Source organism: Castor canadensis, chromosome 9 (assembly GCF_047511655.1).
Source record: "Castor canadensis chromosome 9, mCasCan1.hap1v2, whole genome shotgun sequence".
NCBI lineage: Eukaryota > Metazoa > Chordata > Mammalia > Rodentia > Castoridae > Castor > Castor canadensis.
Window position 1 is genome coordinate 25,865,162 of NC_133394.1, and position 25,209 is coordinate 25,890,370.

At 34.5% G+C, this 25,209-nt stretch overlaps 1 protein-coding gene across 2 annotated transcripts in view; it reads left to right on the forward strand.

Moving 5' to 3' along the window:
* Nucleotides 1-25,209, forward strand: part of Grid2 (glutamate ionotropic receptor delta type subunit 2) — a 1,442,266-nt gene that overhangs the window by 173,534 nt on the left and 1,243,523 nt on the right. The gene's annotated exons all lie outside the window — the stretch shown is intronic.

Genomic DNA, 25,209 nt, shown 5'->3' on the forward strand with positions numbered 1-25,209 from the left:
TAATCCATTCATCAGTGGTGGGGCATCTTGGCTGTTTCCATAACTTGGCTGTTGTGAATAGTGCCACAATAAACATGGGTGTGCAGGTACCTCTGGAGTAACCTGTGTCACATTCTTTTGGATATATCGCCAAGAGTGGTATTGCTGGATCATATGGTAGATCAATGTTTAGCTTTTTAAGCAGCCTCCAAATTTTTTTCCAGAGTGGTTGTACTAGTTTATATTCCTGCCAGCAGTGTAAGAGGGTTCCTTTTTCCCTGCATCCTCGCCAACACCTATTGTTAGTGGTGGTGCTAATTATGGCTATTCTAACAGGGGTGAGGTGGAATCTTAGTGTGGTTTTAATTTGCATTTCCTTTATTGCTAGAGACAGTCAGCATTTTTTCATGTGTTTTTTGGCCATTTGAATTTCTTCTTTTGAGAAATTTCTGTTTAGTTCACTTGCCCATTTCTTTATTGGTTCATTAATATTGGGCTAGTTTAGTTTTTTGAGTTCCCTATATATTCTGGTTATCAGTCCTTTGTCTGATGTGTAGCTAGTAAATATTTTCTCCCATTCTGTGGGTGTTCTCTTCAGTTTAGAGACCATTTCTTTTGTTGAGCAGAAGCTTTTTAGTTTTATGAAGTCCCATTTATCTATGCTGTCTCTTAGTTGCTGTGTTGCTGGGGTTCCATTGAGAAAGTCCTTACCTATACCTACTAATTCCACAGTATTTCCTACTCTTTCCTGTATCTACTTTAGAGTTTGTGGTGTGATATTAAGATCCTTGATCCACTTTGAGTTAATATTGTTATAGGGTGATATACATGGATCAGTTTCAGTTTTTTGCAGACTGCTCACCAGTTTTCCCAGCAGTTTTTGTTGAAGAGGCTGTCTTTTCTCCATTATGCATTTTTAGCGCCTTTGTCAAAGACAAGTTGGTTATAGTTGTGTGGCTTCATATCTGGGGCCTCTATTCTGTTCCACTGGTCTTCATGTCTGTTTTTGTGCCAGTACCATGCTGTTTTTATTGTTACTGCTTTGTAATGTAGTTTGAAGTTGAGTATCGTGATACCTCCACTGTTGTTCTTTTGACTGAGTATCGCCTTGGTTATTCCTGGCCTCTTGTGTTTCCAAATAAATTTAACGGTAGATTTTTCAATCTCTTCAATAAATGTCATTGGAATTTTGATGGGAATTGCATTAAACATGTAGATTACTTTTGGGAGTATAGACATTTTTACTATGTTGATTCTACCAATCCATGAGCATGGGAGATCTCTCCACTTTCTATAGTCTTCCTCAATCTCTTTCTTCAGAAGTGTATAGTTTTCCTTGTAGAGGTCACTCCCATCCTTTGTTAGATTTACACCTAGGTATTTGATTTTTTTTTTGAGGCTATTGTAAATGGAATTGTTTTCATATATTCTTTTTCAGTTTGTTCATTATTAGTGTATGGAAATGCTAATGATTTTTCCATGTTGATTTTATGTCCTGCTACCTTGCTATAGCTATTGATGGTGTCTAGGAGCTTTTGAGTAGAGTTGTTTGGGTCTTTAAGGTATAGGATCATGTCATCTGCGAATAGAGATATTTTGAAAGTTTCTTTACCTATTTGTATTCCTTTTATTCCTTCTTCTTGCCTAATTACTCTGGCTAGGAATTCCAGTACTATGTTGAATAGGAATGAAGATAGTGGGCATCCTTGTCTGGTTCCTGATTTTAGAGGGAATGGTTTCAGTTTTTCTCTGTTAAGTATTATGCTGGCTGTAGGTTTGTCATATATAGCTTTTATAATGTTGAGGTACTTTCCTTCTATTCCTAGTTTTCTTAGAGCTTTTATCATGAAATGGTGTTGTATTTTATCAAAGGCTTTTTCTGCATCTATTGAGATGATCAAGTGGTTTTTGTCTTTGCTTCTGTTAATGTGGTTTATTACGTTTATTGTTTTTCATATGTTGAACCACCCCTGCATTCCTGGGATGAAGCCTACTTTGTCCTGGTGAATGATCTTTTTGATGTGTTGTTGAATTTGGTTTGCCATTATTTTATTGAGGATTTTTGCATCAATGTTCATTAAGGAGATTGGCCTATAGTTCTCCTTTTTGGAGTTGTCTTTGCCTAGTTTTGGGATAAGTGTAATACTGGATTCATAAAATGTGTTAGGCAGTTTTCCTTATCTTTCTATTTCATGGAACAGTTTAAGGAGGGTTGGTGTCAGTTCTTCTTTAAAGGTCTGATAGAATTCAGCAGAGAATCCATCAGATCCTGGACTTTTCTTTTTAGGGAGACCCTTGATTGCTGCTTCAATTTCATTTTGTGTTATAGATCTATTCAGGTGATTAATATCCTCTTGGATCAGTTTTCATGATCATATGTGTCTAGAAATCTGTCCATTTCTTTAAGATTATCAAATTTCTTTTAATATAGATTCTCAAAGTAGTCTCTGATGATTTCCTGGACTTGGATGGTGTTTGTTGTTATCTCTCCTTTTGCATTCCTGATTCTACTAATTTGGGTTTTTTCTCTCCTCATTTTAGTCAGGTTTGCCAGGGGTTTGTTGATCTTGTTTATTTTTTCAAAGAAGAAACTTTTTGTTTCATTGATTCTTTGTATGATTTTTTTGGTTTCTATTTCATTGATTTCAGCTCTTACTTTTATTATTTGTCCCCTTCTATTTGTTTTGGGATTTGCTTGTTCTTTTTTTTCTAAGAGTTTGAGATACATCCTTAGGTCATTGATTTGGGATCTTTCAGTCTTTTTTAATATATGCACTCATGCCTATAAACTTCCCTCTCAGGACTGCCTTTGCTGTGTCCCATAGGTTCTGGTAGGTGTGTTTTCATTTTCATTGACTTTCAGGAACTTTTTAATTTCCTCTTTTATTTCATCAATGACCCATTGTTCATTAAGTAATGAGTTATTCAGTTTACAGCTGTTTGCATGTTTTTTGTCTTTACTTTTGTTGTTGAGTTCTAGTTTTGTTGCATTGTGATCAGATAGAATGTATGGTATGATTTCTATTTTCTTATATTTGCTGAGGCTTGCTTTGTGCCCTAGGATATGATCTATTTTGGAGAAGGTTCCATGGGCTGCTGAGAAGAATGTATATTGTGTAGAAGTTGGATGAAATGTTCTGTAAACATCAAGTCAGTCAGTTTGATCTATGGTATATTTTAGATCTTGGATTTCTTTATTGATTTTTTGTTTGGATGACCTATCTATTGATGATAATGGGGTGTTGAAGTCTCCCACAACCACTGTGTTGGAGTTAATATATGCTTTTAGGTCTTTCAGGGTATGTTTGATGAAATTGGGTGCATTGACATTGGGTGCGTATAGATTGGTAATTGTTATTTCCATTTGGTCTATTTCCCCTTATATTAGTATGGAATGTCCTTCTTTATCTCATTTGATCAATGTAGGTTTGAAGTCTGCTTTGTCAGAGATAAGTATTTCTACTCCTGCCTGTTTTGGGGGGCCATTCGCTTGGTAAATCTTCTTCCAGCCTTTCATCCTAAGCCTATGCTTGTTTCTGTGGGTGAGATGGGTCTCCTGTAAGCAACAAATTGTTGGATCTTCCTTTTTAATCCATTTTGTCAAATGGTGCCTTTTGATGGGTAAATTAAGTCCAGTAACATTAAGTGTTAGTACTGATAGGTATGTGGTGATTCCTGTCATTTAGTTGTCTTAGTTGTTTGAAGGTTTGATTGTGTGTGCCTAAGTTGAGGTTACTCTCTACTTTTTTGCTTTTTCTTTTCCTGTAGTTTAGTGTGGCCTGCCCTTTTATGGTCTTGTTGGGTTTCACTTTCTGTGTGCAGAATCCCTTGCAGAATCTTTTGTAGTGGTGGCTTTGTGGTCACATATTGTTTTAGTTTCTGCTTATCATGAAAGACTTTTATTGCCCTATCTACTTTGAATGGTAGTTTTGCTGGGTAGAGTATCCTAAGGTTGAAGTTATTTTCATTCAGTGCCCAGAAGATCACACCCCACGCTCTTCTTGCTTTTAATGTTTCTGTTGGGAAGTCTGATGTGATTTTTATGGGTTTACCTTTGTATGTTATTTGTTTTTTCTCTCTTACAGCCTTCAATATTCTTCCCTACTTTCTGTACTTGTTGTTTTAATGATGATATGTCAGGGTAGTTCTATTTTGATCTGGTCTGTTTGGTGTTCTGGAGGCCTCTTGCATCTGTATGGGAATAGATTTCTCTAGATTTGGGAAATTTTCTGTTATTATTTTGTTGATTATATTACACATTCCCTTTGCTTGCACCTCTTCTTCTTCAGTGCCCATGATTCTCAAGTTTGGTCTTTTGATGGAGTCAGTGAGTTCTTGAATTTTCTTTTCACATGTCTTAAGTTGTTTAACTAATAGTACTCCAATTTTCCTTTAATTACCATTTCATCTTCAAGTTCTGAGATTCTGTCTTCTGTTTGTTCTGTTCTGCTGGATTGGCCTTCCGTTTTGTTTTGCAATTCTGTTTCATTCTTTTTTCTGAGGTTTTCCATATCCTGAGTCCCTTCCTCTTTAATGTTGTCTATTTTTGTCCTGAGTTCATTTATCTCTTTATTAATCGTGTTGTTTATTTCACTTTGGTGTTTATACAGTGCTTCTATGGTTTCTTTTATTTCTTCTTGTGCTTTTTCAAATTCTCTATTTTTGTTGTCTTGGAATTTCTTGAGTGTCTCCTGTACATTTTGGTTGACCCTATCCAGTATCATCTCTATAAAATTCTCATTGAGTACCTGTAGTATGTCTTCTTTTAAATTATTCTTGTGGGCTTCATTGGTTCCTTGGGCATAGTTTATCTTCATTTTTTTGGAGTCTGGATCTGAGTATCTGTGTTCTTCATTCCCCTCTGGATCCTGTACTAATTTTTTGCTGTGTGGAAACAGTTTTCCCTGTTTTTTCTGTCTTCCCATCACTGCCCTTGGTGTTGTTATTGTCCCTGTACTGTGTGTAATTAAGTATTTTCTAGCTTGTCATAATAACAGTGGTGATATTTAGAATGGAAAGGTGAGAGGAGATGGAAAGCAAAGTTAAAGAAAAAGGGAAAAACAAATAAACAACTAGAAAAAAACAAAACAAACAAGCAACAAAAAAGTTTCAAAGATATAAACAGGGAGAGATAGTGTACTAATCAACAGTAAGCTGAACAGGCATTCGAGAGACAGAGAGAGGATTGAAAATAAAAAATAAAAAAAAGAACAGAAGAATTAAAAATAAATAAATGAAAAAAGAAAAAATTCTCCAAGTTCAAATTCAATAAAGTTTCAGTCTTAATAATTTTGGTGTTTGTCCCTCAGCTTCCAATCCTAGAGATGGTGTCTCAGAAGTAGTTCTATCATTGTCTCATCAAAGGGGAACAAAAACAAAACAAAACAAAACAGCACAAAACAAAAAAAAAAAACCCAAAAAGTGTCCCAAGTTCAAATGCAATACAGTTTCCATAAGTTTTTCAGCATGCAGGTGTAGTTCGGTTATTGTCTCATCAAAGGGACAGAGAAAAAAAAAAGTCTGGAGACAGTTCTGTGAATGGCTGTCTGTGGCTGTGGCTTGCCTGCCCACTGCTGTCAGCCTGCTGTTGCTAGAGGTGTTATTTATGCAGATCTCTGGGGTGAGCTTAGCACTCACCTGGCCCCTCAGGCATTGTTTACTTAGAGTTCTCCTGTGCGGCACCGCTGTACAAGCTTTCCCCTTTCCAAGCACACTGGGGGAGGTGACACTCACCAACTTTCTCTGGCCTGCGTGTTTATTTACAGCTCACATGGGAAGTGGTTCTTCCCCCCTTTCTTGTGGATTTTTCCTCCCACCGCCACTTTTTCAAGCTTTCCCGCTCCTGGTTGCTGGGTATGTTCCACCCCTCCTGCTTTCTCCAGCCTGCTTCTTTGTTGTTATTGCTTATTATTCTGTTTCTCTTTTTTTCCATGGGTGGGAGTCGGTCTGTCCAGGGGGCTATGCTGATATGGCCCAGGGGTGTCTGTGGGAATACCATGTACCACTTAGCTTACCTTGTGGTCCACATCTTCCCAAGCCATCTGGGCATATGTCTGGCAGCAGCCCTGGGGCCCTCCTGGTTTGTCTGTTTAATGTGAAGTAGAGATGCTCTGTGCAGGCTAGAGGTGTGGAGGAGTCAAAGTTTTGCCTCTTCTGGGTGGTTTTCCCTGTATGGTGTGTCTCCATCATCTCTCCTAGATTTTACTTTAGGAGGCATGCTTTCTGCTTTCTCCCTCTAGCCTCCATCTTGGAATGCTAAGAATTATTGTAAGTTAGGATAAGTCTGAAGGGGAATTTTGAATGCCTCATAAAATGTCCAGGGATCTCTTCTCTGATGGATCTATTATAAAACACTCATGAATATTTATTGAGGTAGAAGTTATAGGGTTCAAGAAGTGTAAGCCACTCAACCTAATCTCCAGACAATCATTGTCTAGTCAGTCAGATAAGAAATAAAAGCATGAACATAGCGATATAAGATTTATATGTTAGTTGAGCATCATAATTGTTTGGTACACGATTGTCAATTGCATTAACCAAACCTTATTTTCAGTGTGATTTTTCAAGAAGGTAAATCATATCAACATGTTATTGAGAAACAATTAGTCTAACTATACAAAAAATAAATTTTATGAATGGGTAAAATGAAGAAGAGGGTATTTTTTGCATATGGAACAACATAAGCAGAATCACAGAGATGAGCACTGGAATGACTATTAAAGATCTGTTATATGAAATGAAATTCTAAGAGAAATCAGAAGTGGAGAGAAAATAGAATTCTGAAGGGTCTTTGTGTGATGGGGAGGGAGCATTATGTTGGGAATGTGTGCTACGTGAGTAGTTTGTACATAGGATGGTGGTGGTAGTTACAAAAAGATAGCACATAAGAAAAAGACACTGTATATATATGTGAATAAACAAATAATAAAAAAAAAGACAAAAATTATGGACTTAGCAGGAATATGTTGTGATTAGCCCCAAAAGTGAATGGTCCAATTGCATTTGGATACCCCTAAACATAATAAATAATGTAATTGTCCCATATCAAAAGAACTTAATAGGAGTATTTCATTTTTAGTATATTTTGCAAACCTTGATGAGGTAATGTTTTTCTCTAATAAGCTTCAGCCTCTTGAACTTGAAAACCACAATTCTTAATGTTGTTAGTGGTAGAGCATGAGCATTTGGCATGAGGTTTGACAAAGTCTTATAAGAAAAACAGATAAATTCTTGAAATAATCCTGGATGACATCCAGGGACTCATTAAAATAGAAACTTTTCTTTTCTTTTCGTTGGTTAGAATTTGTCATCAATTTAGAAATTTTAGTTTAGGATAACAAAAATGTAGGTGTGTATAGATGAGCCTATTATAAGTATTATTCTTTTTTTTTTCAATGTAGATATTTTTATTAGAATATAAGGTGGAAATTATGCTAGTTTTACACTGTTAAAAGCTTAAAATATTGTAAGCAATCTTTCATTACATTACTGAATCATGAAAAGAGAAAATAGAACTTTGGCTGTTGATGAGGCACATCAAAGAAAAGAGTTAATCTATAGAACTCTAAATGCTAGAAGTTTCACACTACATAAGCCTGAGTTGTTTTTGGAATAGCCTCATAATGTGTGCTATCATTCTCATTCTGCTCACAACATGTGAATTCTCTCTGAAGTAGATACATCATTAGGACTCTTGGAATATGCAAGGACCGTGAGCCCATTGAAATGACTCATTCATTTTCTAGACTTACAGTGCTCTGCATGGCTTTCTGTTGTTAAGTGGCTTACATTAAATGATAACCACAGAACTAATGCTGAGTAAAAGGCTAATTACCACAAAGAAACCAGTCATGTTAGGAACCTTAAATTTTAAGACAGATCTTATCCCAATTTCTTTCCTTTCTTTCTTGCTCCTTTATTCCAACCAAACATATATACTACAGGTTTTCTGTAACAAGCTTTTCCATAAGAATTCAGAATTTAGTGATAAACTAGTACACAGGCAATGATCATGATGCTAATGTATTCATGTCACAATAGATAAATGCATTGAATGTTGCAGGAGCTGTTTACTAGGATCTGGAGGACAGTGTAGCAGATGAGAGAGTAGTTGAGATCGTGCCAGAAGTGACAAAGAAAGCATACACTGAAGGTGTTGCCTAAATCCATTCTGTACATGTTAATTAGAGAAAAGAGAAGGGACGGAGTGGAAGACAGAGAGGTTTGTAATATCTAAAGCTTTAATAGTAATGACTCCTAATGCAAAGCACACTTCTAATGCTCAGAAGGAATTTATATTGATGTATACTTCTGAATGAGGATTGTTCACAGAAGAGAGTGTGGGTGAGTTAAATATGTTCCAGCATTTCCTGAGTACTCTATTTATATTTCAGAGATAAAGAATTGTAGAAATTGGCATTAATTATATTGAGCCATAAAGATACTTCAATCAATAATAAATGAAGCTAGGTATAGAATAGGAATGATAATTCTCCTATATTTGCATATTGGCTAAGGAAATGAGAATGCATATATTAAATTAGTAGGCAGTTTTAAAAATAAGTAGACATTTTTATCTCTATCTTCTTATAATTTGGGCAATTTAGTATAGTATTAACTGACTTTTTAGAAATATGGATACCCAAGATTCAAGGTGTATGAAGAAATGTTGAATAAATTATAAAAAAGGAAAACCAGCTTTAGGCCACTGGCTTGATGTAAGAACATGGTGGTAGAATTCTAATGGATTCTATAATTAGAAAGCTGAATTCTTTCCTATGAAATTGGAGATTAGAACACTTTAACTCTCTGGCCAGGACTATAAGTGACTTTGTGGCAAAACATCTGTGTGGCCAATTAAAAAATGTCATGGCATGATCCTATACCTAAAATATCCTAGTAATTCTACAAAAAAAATCTCTTAGAAATCATAAAGTCTTTTGGAAAATTGGCAGGATGCAAAATTAATGTACAGAAATCAGTAGTCTTCCCATATATCAATGATGAACAGACTGAGAAAGAAATTAAGGAAGCAATCCCATTTACAATAGCCTCAAAATAAAAGTACCTAGGAATAAATTTGATAAAGCAAACCAAAGACCTTTTCAGTGAAAACTATAAACTACTGAAGGGAGAAATCAAGAAAGACATCAGAAGATGGAAAGATCTCCCATGGTCATGGATTGGCAGAATCAACAATGTGAAAATGGCCATAAGCAATCTACATGTTCAGTGCAATCTCAATCAGAATCTCAATGACAGTTTTCACAGAAAGAGAAAAATCAATCCTAGAATTCATGTGCAGACAAAAAGTCCTCAAATACCCAAAGCAATTATGAGCAAAAGGCCAAATACTGAAGGTATCACAATTCCTGCTTTCAAACTATTCTACAGAGACATAATAATAAAAACAGCATGGCATTGTCATTAAAACAGACATGAAGACGAATGGATTAGAATAGAAGACCTAGACATGAACCCATGCAGTTATAGCCAACTGATTTTTGATAAAGGAGCCCAAAGCACAAGGTGGAGAAAAGACAACCTCTTCTACAAATGTTGCTGGGAAAAAGGAATAGCCATATAGAGAGGACTGAAACTAGATCCCCTTCTCTCACCCTGTACCAATATCAGCTCAAGTTCATTAAAGACCTTAATATAAAGTCTGAAACTTTTATACAACTACAGGAAGTAGTAGGAAATGCACTGGATCATATTAGCATAGGGAACGACTTCCTAAATAGAACTCCAGGGGCTCAGAATCTAAGAGAAAGAATGAACAAATAGGAATGCAACAAACTAAAAAGCTTCTGCACAGGAAAAGAAACAGTCACTAGATTTAATTCACTGCCCAAGAGAAAATCTTTGTCAGCTATTCATCAGATAAGAGAGTAATATCCAGAATGTACAGGAAACTTGAAAAATTCAACTCCCTAAGAATCAACATCCCAATGAGGAAATAGCACATGAATTGATTAGAGAATTTTCAAAGAAAGAGGTACAAGTGGCCAAAAAATACATGAAGAAGAGCTCAACTTCCCTGTCTATAAAAGAAATGCAAATCAAAATTATACTAAGATTTAATCTCACTCCAGTTAGAATGGCAATTTTCAAGATCAAAATCAACAAATGCTAGTAAGGATTGCTGCAACTGGAAACCTTATACACTGTTGTGGAAAATTAATATTACTATTATGGAAAGCAGTATGGAGATTCCTCAAAAAAGCTAAAAACGGAACTGCCATATGATCCAGTGTTGCTGCTCTTGGGTGTATATCTAAGGAACATAAGCTAGGAAACAGTAGAGACACCTGCACACCAATGTTTACCACAATACTGTTCACAATAGCCAACCTATGGAAACAACCCATATGCCCTACAGCTGATGAAAGAATCAAGAAAATGTTATATATATATAATATATACATGTAATATATTATATATAGCATTATATATATGTAATATATTACATATATAACATATATATATGCGATATATAATATATATTATATATAACACATATAAGTTATATATATTATATTATATATATATAATATGTTATGGAGTTTTACTTAGCCATAAAGAAGAATGACACCATGTGATTTGAAGGTAAATGAATGCAATTGGAGGACATTATGCTAAGTGAAATTAGATTCAGAAAGATAAAGGCTGCATGATTTCTCTCAAATGTAGAAGATAGACCTGAAAAACATAAACATATACACAAAAATAAGCATGACCGTATACAAACCTATATGTAGAACATGTTTGTAACAGTGGAACTGCACAGTGGAATTTGGGAAAGGAGGGGAAGGAAAGGGAATGTAGAGCATCAACAATATCGTAACACTTAACATTTGTGAAGGTAGAGAATATAAGGATGTGTATTGAAAGCTGTTGAAACATGGGGGATGGGTAAAGGAGGGGTAAGGAGAGTAATGACAGGGGTTGAATGGACCAAAGTAAAGTACACTTATAGATAGCAGGGATACATTGAGAAACCCTTTTGAGCATCGACTTAGATATTAATTATTATTAATAACAAGGATAACACTGTAAAATAGGTACTGTGTGTGGTGGGGGAAGCAATTTATAGAAAGGGGGAGGGTCAATGAAGGAGATGAAAGTAATGGAATATGGTTTATGGGAATCATATGCATACACAAAATAGAACAAAGAAACCTCTTTCAATTGCTCTAAGTGGGGCTAGGAAGAGATCTTGGGAGAGAGATGGTGGGGCAATCTAACCAATGTACAATATAAGCCTGTTTGGAATTGTCACAATGAATCCTCTGTATAACAAATATATCCTAATAATAAAGTAAAAAAAATAAAATATATCATGGATGTTCAAAACAGATGGTTGTTAAGTAAAATTTTAGCTATAGCAATACGAAGAAGATAGGCTGTTTTTAAAAGTAAATATAGTATGTCAGTTCACCTTTATAAGCAAAATAATCACAAGATTATTAATCATAGGATTAATCACAAGGAAATGCATTATATTGTGAAAGAATTGCCATAACTATGAAGAGAACTGAATCTTCTGTAATGTTTGACTATATCACCATTCAAAAATTGTCTTTTCTCATTAGATTAAGAGAAAATTACTTTCTAGCATGTGGACCTTACCTGTATGTGACAATATATTTCTGTCCTTCACTTCTTGTTTTAGAATTTGAGAGAATAAAACCTTTTGGTACTTCAAAATACCAAAATACTTTCAAAATACAAAGTATTTCAAGTTATTGGTATTTCAAAGCACCAAAATACATTCAAATCTTTTGAAAAAAGATGCTGATGTGAGATGTGTCTTCATATTTGTATGATGAAAGTAGAGAAGGGAGATTAGAATCACTGGAGCTATGAGTATGGTCTCAAAATTTATGTTTTGAATCCCTAATTTCCAATGTGGCAGTGTTGGGAGGTGGGGACTAATGGGAATATTTAGATCGTGAGGACTCTACCCACATGAAATAACTAGTGCTATTCTTCAGGGAGTGGGTTGTTACAAAAACTAGTTCAGCTTTCTCAACTCTCTCTTTCATTCTGCCATGTTATGAAGAAACACAAAAGCCCTCACCCAAAACTGAGTCATACTCTTGGATGTTCTAGCATCCAGAAGTGTGAAATTAACATTCTTTCCATTATAAATTACTCACTCTGAGGTAGCCTATTATAGCAGAGAAAACAGATGAAGATAACTGGTTTATGTAGAAAAAAAGAAGAATGGAAAACCTTAATCTTTTCTTTTTTTTTTCCCCAACAAAATTTTTATTATTTTACTAAAGTTTAAGTTAAAATCTCAAAGAAACAGAGTAATAATACTATTCCTGCAACATGTTAAATATGTAAGTAAAGCATAATTTAAACAACATACTACTGACACAATTAAAATTCAAGGGGAAAAAAACTAATTTTGTTGAGTCAAAAGACAGTACTTGGTCTGGGGTTACTCCTCAGTGGTATCCCATGTAGCCCTGGGGTTTATTCCCAGCTCTCTTGTCCCACACCAAAAACAATGTCAATTTATTGAAGGTAACCAAATAAATTTAATTGTATAGCAAGCCCAAATTTCTTATCAAACTCAAAATACAAGTCTCAGATGGCATATACTACTTAATGAGTAAGAATTTTTTTTTTTTTTTAGTGCTGGCCTGTAGAGGCTTGGTATCTTTATTTTTTTTTCTTAATCTTTTCTTAAGTGCCTTTTCTTTCTCTTCCTTTTGTTATAGTGTTTCTTATATCTCTGTCAGCCTCCCACACTTACTGGTAAATGTTTTCCCCAATGCTTTGTCATCCTTGCCTCCCTTTCAAGCTACTGTAAATTCCCTTCTTAATTTCATTGGAACTCTCCTCAAAGGAGTTGTCTACTTTCACTATTTCTACTTCTTTACCATCAATCCTTTATAACATGGCCTCTTTTTCTTTCAGCATTATGAGGAATTTTCTTTCTCAAAATCATGAAAAGATAGCATTTGGGAAAGTTTAAATGCTTTATTTTACTTGAGCCATCCTTGAGAGTGTCATGTATTTACTAGGTGGTTGTTTCTCTGAAACTACAGAATATCTCTAAATCCTTCTTAGACAGACCACTTAGATGTCTTGAAAGAATCTCAAACTAAAGACATCTAAAAATTTTCAAATTGTGTATTTCCCAGCACCTTTCCCATAGCTTCTAACAGGTGTGTTTCTATCAATAAAGCCATTTATAGATGTGTGTGTGTGTGTGTGCATGTGCGTGTGTGTGTACATATGTGTGTATGTGCCTGTGTGTGTATGTGTATATGTGTGTATGTGTGTGTATTTGCGCGTGTGGGTCTGTGTAGGGCATTTCTCCTCAGTTGGCTGTGAATATGAATGTCTTAGAATCATCTCCAGTCTCCATTTCTCATACCCCAATGTAATGTAATTCATCACTGAGTCCTGCTTCTTAGGATCTTCTTCTATATGAGTTCTGAATATTGTTCTTATTGTTGTTGGCATGAACAGTAAACTGGATAGCATATTTTTTCTTTTACCTGCTGCAATAGTTTCTTCATAGTGCCTCTTGGCTCAGTTACTTCCTGATAAGGAGCATATAACCCTCTTAAAATATGATTTCAACATTTCCAACCTCATCTTAAGTCACTCTCTTCAAGTTGTCACACTAGCCCTCTATTTACACAGGATTAATGCCATACTTCTGGCAAACCCTGTCACGTGTCTGCTTCTTGACTAGGTATCTTCTATTATCAGAGAAAATAAAGTTCTTCACAGCACAAATAAAAAAGTTCATTTCTTTTGTAATCACTCTGTCTGAGGCAGAACACTTCTTTTCTATTCCTTTTGAATAACACTGTTAACATTTTTCCCATGGTGTCATACCTCATTGTCATACCTTATTACTTGTGTGTCTGGTGCTCACAAAAGACTATACTTTTCCTATGTATTTATGGCTTGTTTCATTTGTAAAGATGGCCTCTGGAAAAGTGCCTCATACATAGTAGGAATACAGTAACAGTTATCAAATAAGTGCTTTTATAATAGTACTTGCCATATCACATTTATTTGTTCAATCAACATTATTGAGAATATTCCATATGCCACTCACTGTTCCAACTTCAGGCTCAGAAATTCTTGAAAGCCTTGATATGACACTTACATTGCAGAAGGGGACAAAAGAGCAAAAGAGTAATCAAGTTTCACCGTGGTAAGTGACATGAAGTAAATCAAGAAATAGTATATGCTAAGGACGACTTTGTAGTGGGAGGTCATGAAACCTCACCAAGGAAGTAGCATTCAACCAAGACCTGCATATACTTGAAGAGTCTTAAGGTACAAGGGAAGAGACTGAGGGAGAGAAAGCATAAATGTCCCAAGGGAGGAATGGTTCACCATATTGTAGGAATTACAAGATCAGAGTGCCTGGAGAAGAGAAATGAACCGAAAAGTTGTAGAAGATGGTATGTGATAGGTGGGTGTTGTAGGTCTGAGAAAAGAGAATGGATTTCTTTGAAAGTATAATTGAAGAATTTGGGGAGGTTTTGAGCAAGTAATGACATCTTTTCCATTTTTAAAGCTTGCTCTGGATGCTGGAGAATATAAGGAGTTGAAGGTTTGAGAAGTGTCATGAGGCTACTAAAATATCGAGTTGAAATAATTGTGTTTTGTAGCATGGTAGTAACTTTGGTGGTGATGAAAAGTGGTTGGATTCAGGATATATTTTCAAAATGAATCAAATAGAAATAATAGATGGGTTCGATTTGAGACTAACACAAAAGAGGAATCAAAAGTAATTACTAAGCTTTTGACAAGAAGGATAGCATAAATGGTATTGATGTTTATAAAATGCAAAAACTTGTGTAAAACACACCCCATTAGTTTACTTGTCTGCATCTCTGATAGAATATGAATTCAATGAGGTCCAGGCCCTTGGCTTGTTCATTGTGTCTTTAGTGTGGTACTTAAACAAAGTAGGCTTGTAATAAAAGTGACCATCCTCGATCCTAATCAACAAGCAACTATTGGGATTCTCATCATTGCAATAATCCTCCTCCCTATGTTCATTCAACAGATGTTATTTAAAGCCTATTAAATACACTGTGGCAAAGATGATACATTAATAAATAAAAAAGACAGATGCTTGCTGTCATGGAAACCAGGAGCTTATAGTGGAGTGGAATGCGTTATATGATAAAATGTGGGATAGTAGATTTCCATAACTGCTGCAAAAAGTTAGGAGAAGAAGTAAGCACTGAAAACTCATGTAGAGTGGTTGAAAGGTATTTGTTGAGTTAAAACCTGTACAAAATGAGGGATTAGGCCGCTTAAATATTTGAATAAAGTGCATTTCAGGCTCAAAAGAACAGCACACAGAAAGCTCTGAGGTAGCAGTATACTCAGCAGTTCTAGCATGCCAGTGTGGCTACATCAGACTGGAAGAGGCTGGAACTAGACAGATTCTGAAAGGTAATGCAAACCCAGACTGTGCAGTGCTGTGTTGGCTATTATAAGGGTTTTGACTTTTATGAATAAAAACAGGAAGGCAGTAAGAGGTTTGCAATGGGCATATTATGACATATAGTTTACCTTGATCCCTCAGGCTACTGTGTTAAAAAGAGACTGTGTTGGATGGACAGTGTTGGTGGTGGCAGAAGTATCCAAAACAGCTACTTCAGCAATCTGGGCTCCCAGTTCACAGTAGTAACAATAAATGACAGAAACCACAGCAAGATGTGGGTATATTTTGAAGATAGAATCTACAGAATATACTGATATGTTAAATGTGGAATATGAGAAAAAGAAAAACAAGTAAAGAATTAGAAGAATGAGTTTGTCATTTACTGAGATCAAGAAGACAGTTAAAGATGAGAAACTCATAACTGAACAAAAAGAATCTGAGATATTCATTAGACAGACACTTTAATCAGCAAGGACAAATTGTCTACACACATCTGTGGTATTCCAAGTGAGATTTTCTCAAGTCTAAAGTCTGGATGAGATCACCAAGGGTTTAACATAAACAAACCAAATCATGATTCAATAGAAACAAAACCAGGGTTTGATAGAGTAGTTCAATGTTAAGGGGTTCAGAGGGATCAGTAAAAAGTTTTTTAGTTCTAAAACAAAAACTAAAGTGTGGTGTCTTAGAAGCCAGGTAAAGAAATATTTAAAGGAGGCAGAAGTGAGTAACTGTAAGGAATACTGATAAATTGTCTTGCTATAACATCTATCATGCACTCTGGTATGCTGCTGAGTGTGAAAAGGGACAGAAGAAGTTATAGCTAAGCAATAGACACAAATTAATACTGTTACAGGCAAACTGGAGTAGTAGTCCCCAAGTGATATTTCAAGTATGATGAATACTGAGAAATGTTCATTGCGTTTATCAATATGGAGCTGTTGATAACATTGGGAATAAAATTTCTGGTAAAACATTATGATTAAAAGTCTGACTGAGAAGGTTCACAGCAGAATGGTAGGAAAGAGATTGGAGGTTAAGTATTAAATATAACACCTAATCTTCCCCTTCCCCAAGCTCCTGACAAACTCCACTGTACTTTCTGTGCCTATGAATTTGACTACTCTTGGTACCTCATAAAAATGGAATCAGATAGTATTATTTGAGCCTTTGTGACCAGCTAATTTCACTCACTGCAATATTTTCACAGTACATGTATATGGTACCATGTGTTAGAACTCCCTTCTGTTTTTAAGGCTACATTCATTACATGTATATAGCACATTTTGTTTATTATTCATCAGCTTATAATTGGGCTGTTTTCACTTTTTAGCTTATAATGATCGATGCTTCCATTGACATAGTTATACAAATACCTGTTCAAGTCCCTACCTTTAATTCTTTTGTGTGTGTATACATATATATACATATATATGTCTATATATACATATATTAGGGTATATAACAAGTTAGTATGCCCATCTAGGTATATATATTTATAGGGTTTGTATATGTCTATTAGCAAGAACAAAGCTAAAGAAGAGATGAATAATTTGTCTCTACGTACATAAAATAGCTTCAGATATCATTTAAGGAGAAAAAATATGAAGTGATGTTGCAATGAGCCTTAACGTGTACTTTAAGTCAGCAAGTACTTTGGGGTTCTAAACAGATGAAGTGTACTCTACATTTAGTAATGAAGAGTCCTCATCATGCTTTTAAAAATCTACTTAGACCTTAATTTTCTGTCTATTTAGCACCTGTCTTAATAGTTATTTTAGGTTGCAACTCAATTAGCAAATCATATTCTGACAGAAATAAGAATGAGAATGTTTAAACTACATAGCTCAATAAAGATTGACCTTGGCAACAACAATAGCATCTCTCTGATCATTTTATTATTGTCACTCTGTGTCTTTCTGAGTTAGCTGTAATATTTTGAAACATTGTCTTCTCTAGTTTCATAATATGTATAACATTCAGGTCTCAAAATTTTAACCTACTTTGTGCTGAGTTACAACTTTGACTAGATTCCTATTTGTGGATATTTTATAAAGGTGAGTGGAAGATTCCATCAAGAATGGGTCCTAGAGCAAATGTTAGGAAAGAGTATAAGCAGAATTTCTACAACAATGACAATCTCATTAACTTCTCATTAAATTCACTAATTCATTAAATTATATATGTGAATATATAATTCTGTAATTCCTTGATTTTGTCACTAAAAATGTTGACTCTTTCTGGGCTTTTTTTTTGGCACTGCTAGGGATTGAACTCAGGTCTGCACACTTGCTAAACAGGCACACTACCTCTAGACCTACATCGGCAGCCCTATATTGTTAATTTTTTGTGATAAGATCTCAGGTATATGCCTGGTCTCACCTGGACTGCAATCCTCCAGTTTGTGTTTCCCTTCATAGCTGGGATGACAGACACAAGTCACCATGCCCAGCCATTGGTTCAGATGGAGTTCCACAAACTCTGCCCAGTCTGGACTCAAATCATGCTCACATTCTCACATTCTCTATCTCTCAAGAAGCTGGGATTACCAACATCAGTAAGATTGTGTAGCATTATAATTCAACAGAGAGAAATACGAATTACCACAGAATTCTGGCCTGGTGAAATTATTCATCACAAGAGTATTGACTAGACAAGGAAACACACAATATATATTTATATTATATATTATGTATTATGAATATATAAAAATATAAAATATTAAATTATATACATATGCTTTTATTTAGATAAGTGGAGTTTTATAATTTTGTATGATTATTTGGCTAAAATCTGCTTTACCTACAAAGCTGTCAGCACATGTAGGTATGGATCCTGCTTCTTTCACTCACTGCTCTGTCCATGTGTTCTTGCACAGTGTGTGCCACTATAGTAGATTTTGAAAAACTACTTTTTCAGTTTTTCAACGGAAGAATAAATGAATGTATGATTGTCAGAGAACTCTGGAGAGAATTTTTTTGAAATATGTGTTTTATGTGGATTTATTGTTTTAACTGATCCTGTAGAAAGTATAAAGGACTTGTATAGCAATTTCATCAGGAATTTGAACAAGAAGAACTTCAGAAATGGTATCAGACAATCAAGTTTTCTGTACATTTTATCATTTTGAATTGAAATTTGGAACTATGGGACATGGGAGGACCAGTAATGGGCAGGCATTTCCCCTGAAAAGGCTAGAGACCAAAACCACATGAACAGGAGTGCTGTTTCCTTGTTCAAGTGCTATATGGACCAATTGATGATCTTTACCCACAATAGCCTAAAGTTCACATAGTCAGCTCTGTTTTATTTTATAACTTACACGTGTTACTATATTCTGATTCTTTCATGTTTAGTCCTTATAGATAATTATAATTTCATGGTACAATTTACTTCATGATAATTTTTGTAATATAAAGTTTACTGTATTTATTATTAACAGTTTCAACAGCTAATTATTAGTACTTCTAAGCCTCTAAGTCAGGTAAATTACCTGACTTAGGTAATTTACCTATACTATGCAATTTTAAGATGTTTTATATGTTTTAAACTAAACAAGAAGAGGATCTGTTACTTTCATAGGTTGTAAAAATTTAATTCTACACTATTCATTCTAGTCTAAATAGATTTTCTGTTAGTTCCACTGTTAGCTGAAATGGCCCAGCTGACTTCACATTTTTTCCAATGAAAAATGACCATATTAAAGGCTTAGACTTTTTTTCTAAGAAAAATAGAAATCTGTAGGAATCACTTTCTACATAGACTATGTGACATACAGGGCAGAAGAGACCAGTGATCATTTCCATATAATGTACATGTTAAAACTGTACCTTGCTCTATGGCTGCCTGCCATTATGTATAAAACATAGCTCTGCTTGAATCTTTACCTCTTAGTCACCAAGCCTGAGAGGCTTCTTTGATCACAAACTCTTTCTGTGCTTGCAGCCATGATCTCAATCCACTAGTGTCTCTTCTTTCTAAGCTGTAGTATAGAGGTTGTGGTTCAACGCTGTGTGTAAGTTAGTACTCCTTCCTACACTATTGCAGCTGCCTCATATTACTTTTCATCTGGCAGTAGCTTAGATTAGTGAGTCTCCACAAAAGCCTTGGATGTGAAGCAGTATCAAACTGAAGGCACTATAGCTTCTTCTTGTCACAGTCAATACATGACAGTATGGTTTTATTTTGCATTTCCTGATATGGTTATGTTTTATAATTATTTGTATTTTGTAATTTCATTTCCAATTCTACTGTGAAAATGAGGAAAAGTTCCTGAGCTATGATAAAGTTGCATTGTTCACTACATTTTTTCACTAATTTTATTTCTGGTTTTCTGTATAATTCACCCATCAAGTCCATTAGCATTACTTTATGCTCTCACTGTGATGCTAGTTACCTTTTATTAAAACCAATCTTCAAGCTAATTTCTCAATTAAACAGAGTATATGAAATATGATACATTATTTTCATTAGAGGTAGAAAATGGGCAATGTTAAATAACTGTACTGAGTTTAAGGGTCTATTTTTACTTATTAATTTATAACAAGGAGGCAGAAGTTTAACTTAGAACAATCTCAGATCCTGTAAATTGTAGTAAACATGGGTTCTGATTACTCAAGATTTCCAGTAAAGTTACTAATATTGGGGTAAATCCTATGCGACTAGAATTTTTCGGCTAATTTCTCAGTGTTTAACATTAATTCTGCATGAAATTTACATTGAGCCCTGTCGAAGTGTCCTCCCACAAATGGGGCAACTATAACAAACCTGTCATTTATGTAACACATATTATTGAGTGCCTACTAAGTGTCAAGCATTATGTTTTACTATGAAGCATAATGTGATTAGTAGATAAAAAGCAAAAGACTCCTGCTCTTTTATTTGCTGATGATATCTATACTTTGTGAATTTTAAGGAAGGCAAATTATTCTGACACTTGATATAAAGTTTTTGACTTCATTTTTCAGGGTGCTTACCTTTTACATGGAAAGAAGATTTTTTTTTAAATGGACGTTCAGTTAGTCTAATACAGGAGAACTGTGGATCTCAAATTGCTAAATTTTGCTTTCTTTGAACAATGTTATGTTATATTTTTGCTAGAACATGATGTTACTCTCAGCTGCATAGAAATAGAAAAGCCTAAAGAAACTTGTATTTGTCATCTGTCTTTCCTTTAAAACTCATATGCTATATTTGAAGTTATGAAGATAAAATGTTTAATATATGCTACAGAGAATCAACTGATCTTACAGGAAAAGACAGGTGCATTTTACTGTGTTAAACTTCATTTAGTAATGAGGTACAGTTTTTTGTATAACTTTTGAGCTTTTACTTTGTAGTGCTATTCAAATTATATTGTATATTCATTATTATATAACAATTCTTCGAATTCTAAGAAAAACTTCATAAGCAGTTCATCAATTACTTATAATAACCAACAGCATTGTTACTACATGGTCATTAAAATAAAGCACTTTTGAAAGCAAGTAATCAATGATTTTTAGCTTTGACCCAAAGTTGACCCACCTCTTCTAGTAACAGCATTCCTATCATTTCAAATTACAATCAGTTCAAAAAAATCATTTTAATGATATCAGATTGGAAGAGAGCCTGTGTGGTTTGACAGCTGTGCTCTATATTTAAGCTCAGTTAAATCTCACTTTAAAGCAGCATGTCTTTTTAGTCATGAAGCTCCTTAATGCTATGACATGTCTATGATTCTGTGCATCAATCATGGTGACAGAAAGTCATCCCTCCCAATAGGAGATGCCATGCAAGCAGGTGACTGGGTGAATATTTCTTTGTGTCTGTTCCCATGCAGATTTCCTGCAGTCTGAAGTCCATGTCCTTAGCTCCCAATAGGTGCCTACTCTCTCTTTCCTTCTTTCTCTCCTTAGGAACATCTGCCTCCCTTCTTTTTCCCATCAAGTTACCAGTGATTACTTCCTTTCTTTTGGCTTTATTGTTCATAAAAATAAAATAATAGTTCTACTTGCATTTTAAACATCTGATTAATAACCAATGTGACAGGAGAATAAGAAAGTGTTTAGAGATATAAAAAGAAGAACTTAGGTGATAAACATGTCTGGGATAGTTAAACATTTTAAGTATATTTTTGGTTTATATAATAGAAACTCTTTTGCTACCTGTGGAGGCCTTCAGAGGCTTTTCATCATCAGGTCAGAATCAGTTGCAAGGCACAGACAGTTTCAATCCCCAAGCTCTGATGTAATCTTCAGAGAGAAGGCTCTTGCTCTTCATAGCAGTGTCATGAAGGTACTTTATATTGAAAACACAGGAAGGGATTGCAGCCTTCGATTTTTTAATGAGCTTTTTGCTTATTTTCTTTATTCATTCAATCACTCTCTTTTTTCTCAGGATAAGATATTTACTTGTGCTTTCTTTAATTATATTTGTTAAGGGCAAGTAAACAAAAAAAGATATTCACACATCTTTGATGATATTACAGTACTTCATCTATGAAAGCCTCAAAAAGCTTTTTATACTTTAGATACCCTTCGGTTAATGTGTGTGTGCATGTGTGTGTGTGCGTGTGTGTGCAGTCAAATAATACTAACTGTCTTCTAACTTCATCAGCCTCACATATTTTGTTTCCTTATAACATACATGGAAATCAAAAAAGTCACAAACAAGTGAATTAGAAATGAATAGTACTTGGATTCTATTCTATGACCACTATCAGTCTGCTCCACACCGTAGTAGTTGTTTATCTTCAAGTTTTAAAGAGTTTCCATATTAGATTTTTAAACATTTCTGGAAGTATATGAAAAAAATACCTGAAGGGAAATGTACCAAATGAATTTCACTTGTTCTTTTACATCATTTAGTGCCACTATGTGCAGATCCAAACTTCGTGTGCCTGTCTACTTTAAAGTTTATCTGACTCTGAGATATAGCAAAGATGAATATTATTAGATTGAAATGAAAGTATGCATTATCAAGATTTTAAATTGATTTCTAGAGTTATGGTGTTTTCTTACTAAAGTGAGCAATACATTTTGAATTGTTAAATAATAGAGTCAAATATTATTTTCTCTGCACTAATACTTCCAGTTCTATGATCTCATAAACAATGTGTCTACCCCTTGATCTTCTTCTTGCTCTTTCTCCTCTCTATTCCTTCTTCTCTCCCTTCCACACTCCCATTTTCTTTCTTTCTTTGTTACTTCTTCAGAATTGTACTTGATGGATTTTTTTTTTGTCAGATAATCTTCAAGTTAGAAGTTAGGTAAATGTTAACACAATTGGCTAGCTAAATGGTAAAGTCAAATCCTTGCTTTGGCAATATACTGAAGCACAAATTTTCTTCTGCACCAAGTGCCAATTTTCTGTGGAAAGATTAAAAGTTCCTAAGAATAAGCTTCAAGATAGTGTAGCTGATTAACCACTGAATCTAGTTATTGATGAAATTTAAAAGCAGTTTAAAAACAAGGAAGAAAACAGACAAATACTATTAGCCAACCTAATTAAGGAATCTATAATAGTTAAATTCATAGAAACAGAAAGTACAATTGTGGCTGCTAGAGGCATGGGGAAGAAGAAATGGAGATTTGTTTAATAGGCATAGAGTTTTCATTTTGCAAGGTAGCAAGTTTTCAGGATTATTTGCACAACAATGTGAATATATTTAATACTATTGAACACTTTAACACATTTAAGGTGACAAGTGTTACCTTCAATCATTTACCACAACTTAAAACTATGCAAAATTAAGTAAATAAGTTAACATATAAATAAATATAAAAAAGATACTGACCTTTAAGAAAGTTATTTTGACACGTGTCGCAGCTCATATTTTCCAGCATTTAGAAAGTGGAGGCAGGAGAATCATGAGTTGGAGGTAGACTGGGCTACATAGAAAGGCTGTGTCATAAAAGGTACAAAAAAAAAAGAAAAGGAACAGAAAGAAGGAAGGAAGAAAAGAAGGAAGGAAGGAAGGAACGCTTATTTCTTTAAGTAGGCCATTCGGAATGCAATCATTTGATGAAATGCTATAAGAAAGTCTCTTCAACTACCTTCATTTTTCTAAAAATTAGACAATCTTTGCAATTCTATTAGGCAAGGTTTAATAAGTGTTTATAATGCAAGTAGACATCAAGCCTGAAAGAAAGATTTTTAGGATAGAGTTTCCCAGTTCTTTAATCTATATGAAATGACTGACACCAGGTACATTTCTGATACAGGCTTTGACTAATGTAGAGAATTCAAAATCTGAACCCAAAACTTAAGGCAAATTCTGATAGATGTGGAAAGAAATGGATTAAATTTAACCTTTTTTAGTTTGGTTTGGTTATAATTTAACTATTATCTTTGTTTAAAAATATGCACTGGCAGAATAGGATGCATGCATTTAGAAACTGATCAAAGCCAAATGTGAGAAACATTTAACTAAAAAGAACCACATAAAAGTCATCTAATTTGAAAGGTATCTAAGGAGAAATTCTACACAACTAGTGTTATGAAGAACAAATGTGATAATATAGGCCATTTTAACTTTAAGCATTTATCTCCTGATATGTATAAAAATTGTTTTGGCTACTAGCCCTTGGAAAACTCCTGTATTCAAAAATTCTAAGAACTTTACAAAGTGATTTATCTGGACAGCTCAAACTTACTTGCAACATAGGACATTAAGTACAGATATAGGTTAAACATGTACACACAAAGGCCATATCAATAATCTCATCAGCCAGAATTTTGTTCTGTGTTAGTCTGGGTCCTCCATATAAATGAAACCAATAGTACATGTCATATATGTAGTATGCATATACACATATGTACACTAATATGTATATATATATGCAAAAGTAATATATTTGCATATAAGAGAGATTGATTAGCAGTAAGTAATTTGTTCATGCAGTTATGCAGGCTGAGAAATCTAAAGATCCTAAATTCTGAAGTTAGAGATGCAGGAAAATCAAAGACATGGTACTTCCAGTCCAAACCTTAAAGCCCCTGAGCTAGCAGAGCCAACTGTATAAATTTCCATCCAAATCCAAGTCTGGATGCAGGAAAATACTGATGTCTCAGCTCAAAGAGAGTCAAACAGAGAAAGTAAGTTCTTTCACTCAGTCTTTTGGTTCTATTCAGGTTTTCTACAGATTAGATGAGGCATACCCATATTGTGGAAAGCGGTATGATTTATTCAGTCTACAGATTCATACGTTATTCCCATCTAGAAACATTCTTTCAGGCACCCCACAAATAATGTATAACCAAATATCTGGGGAACCCATGACTCAATGAATTTGACAAATAAAATGAAACATACAAGTCTACAACTTGCCAACTTGTCACCCAAATACAATTCATTCAATCATACTTAAATTTCTTTTTTAATTGATTTTATTCCATTATTTTAGTAGTGTATTATTTTTGTATTGAGGGTACATTGTGATATTCACAATGCTTATACTATATCTTTCATAGATTCACCCCTCCCATCTTTATCCTCTCTTTCTCTATTCTTAGAACAGGTTCAACAGGTCTCATTGTTCCTTTTCCATACATAAGTACATTATTTCTACCATATCCACCTTCCATCACCCTTTCCTTATGTCCTCCCCCCTCCCACTGGTTCCAGACCTCTAGACAAGACCTGTTTTACATTTCTGTCTTTCATTTTTGAAAAACACATTTTTGTTTATTTAAGATTGCTGCACAAAGAACATCATTATGATGTTTCTATGTATATATGTATTATATCCCCAAATGGTTCAAGCAAAGAAAATAACAGATATAATTCCTCCTACCATGATACAGAT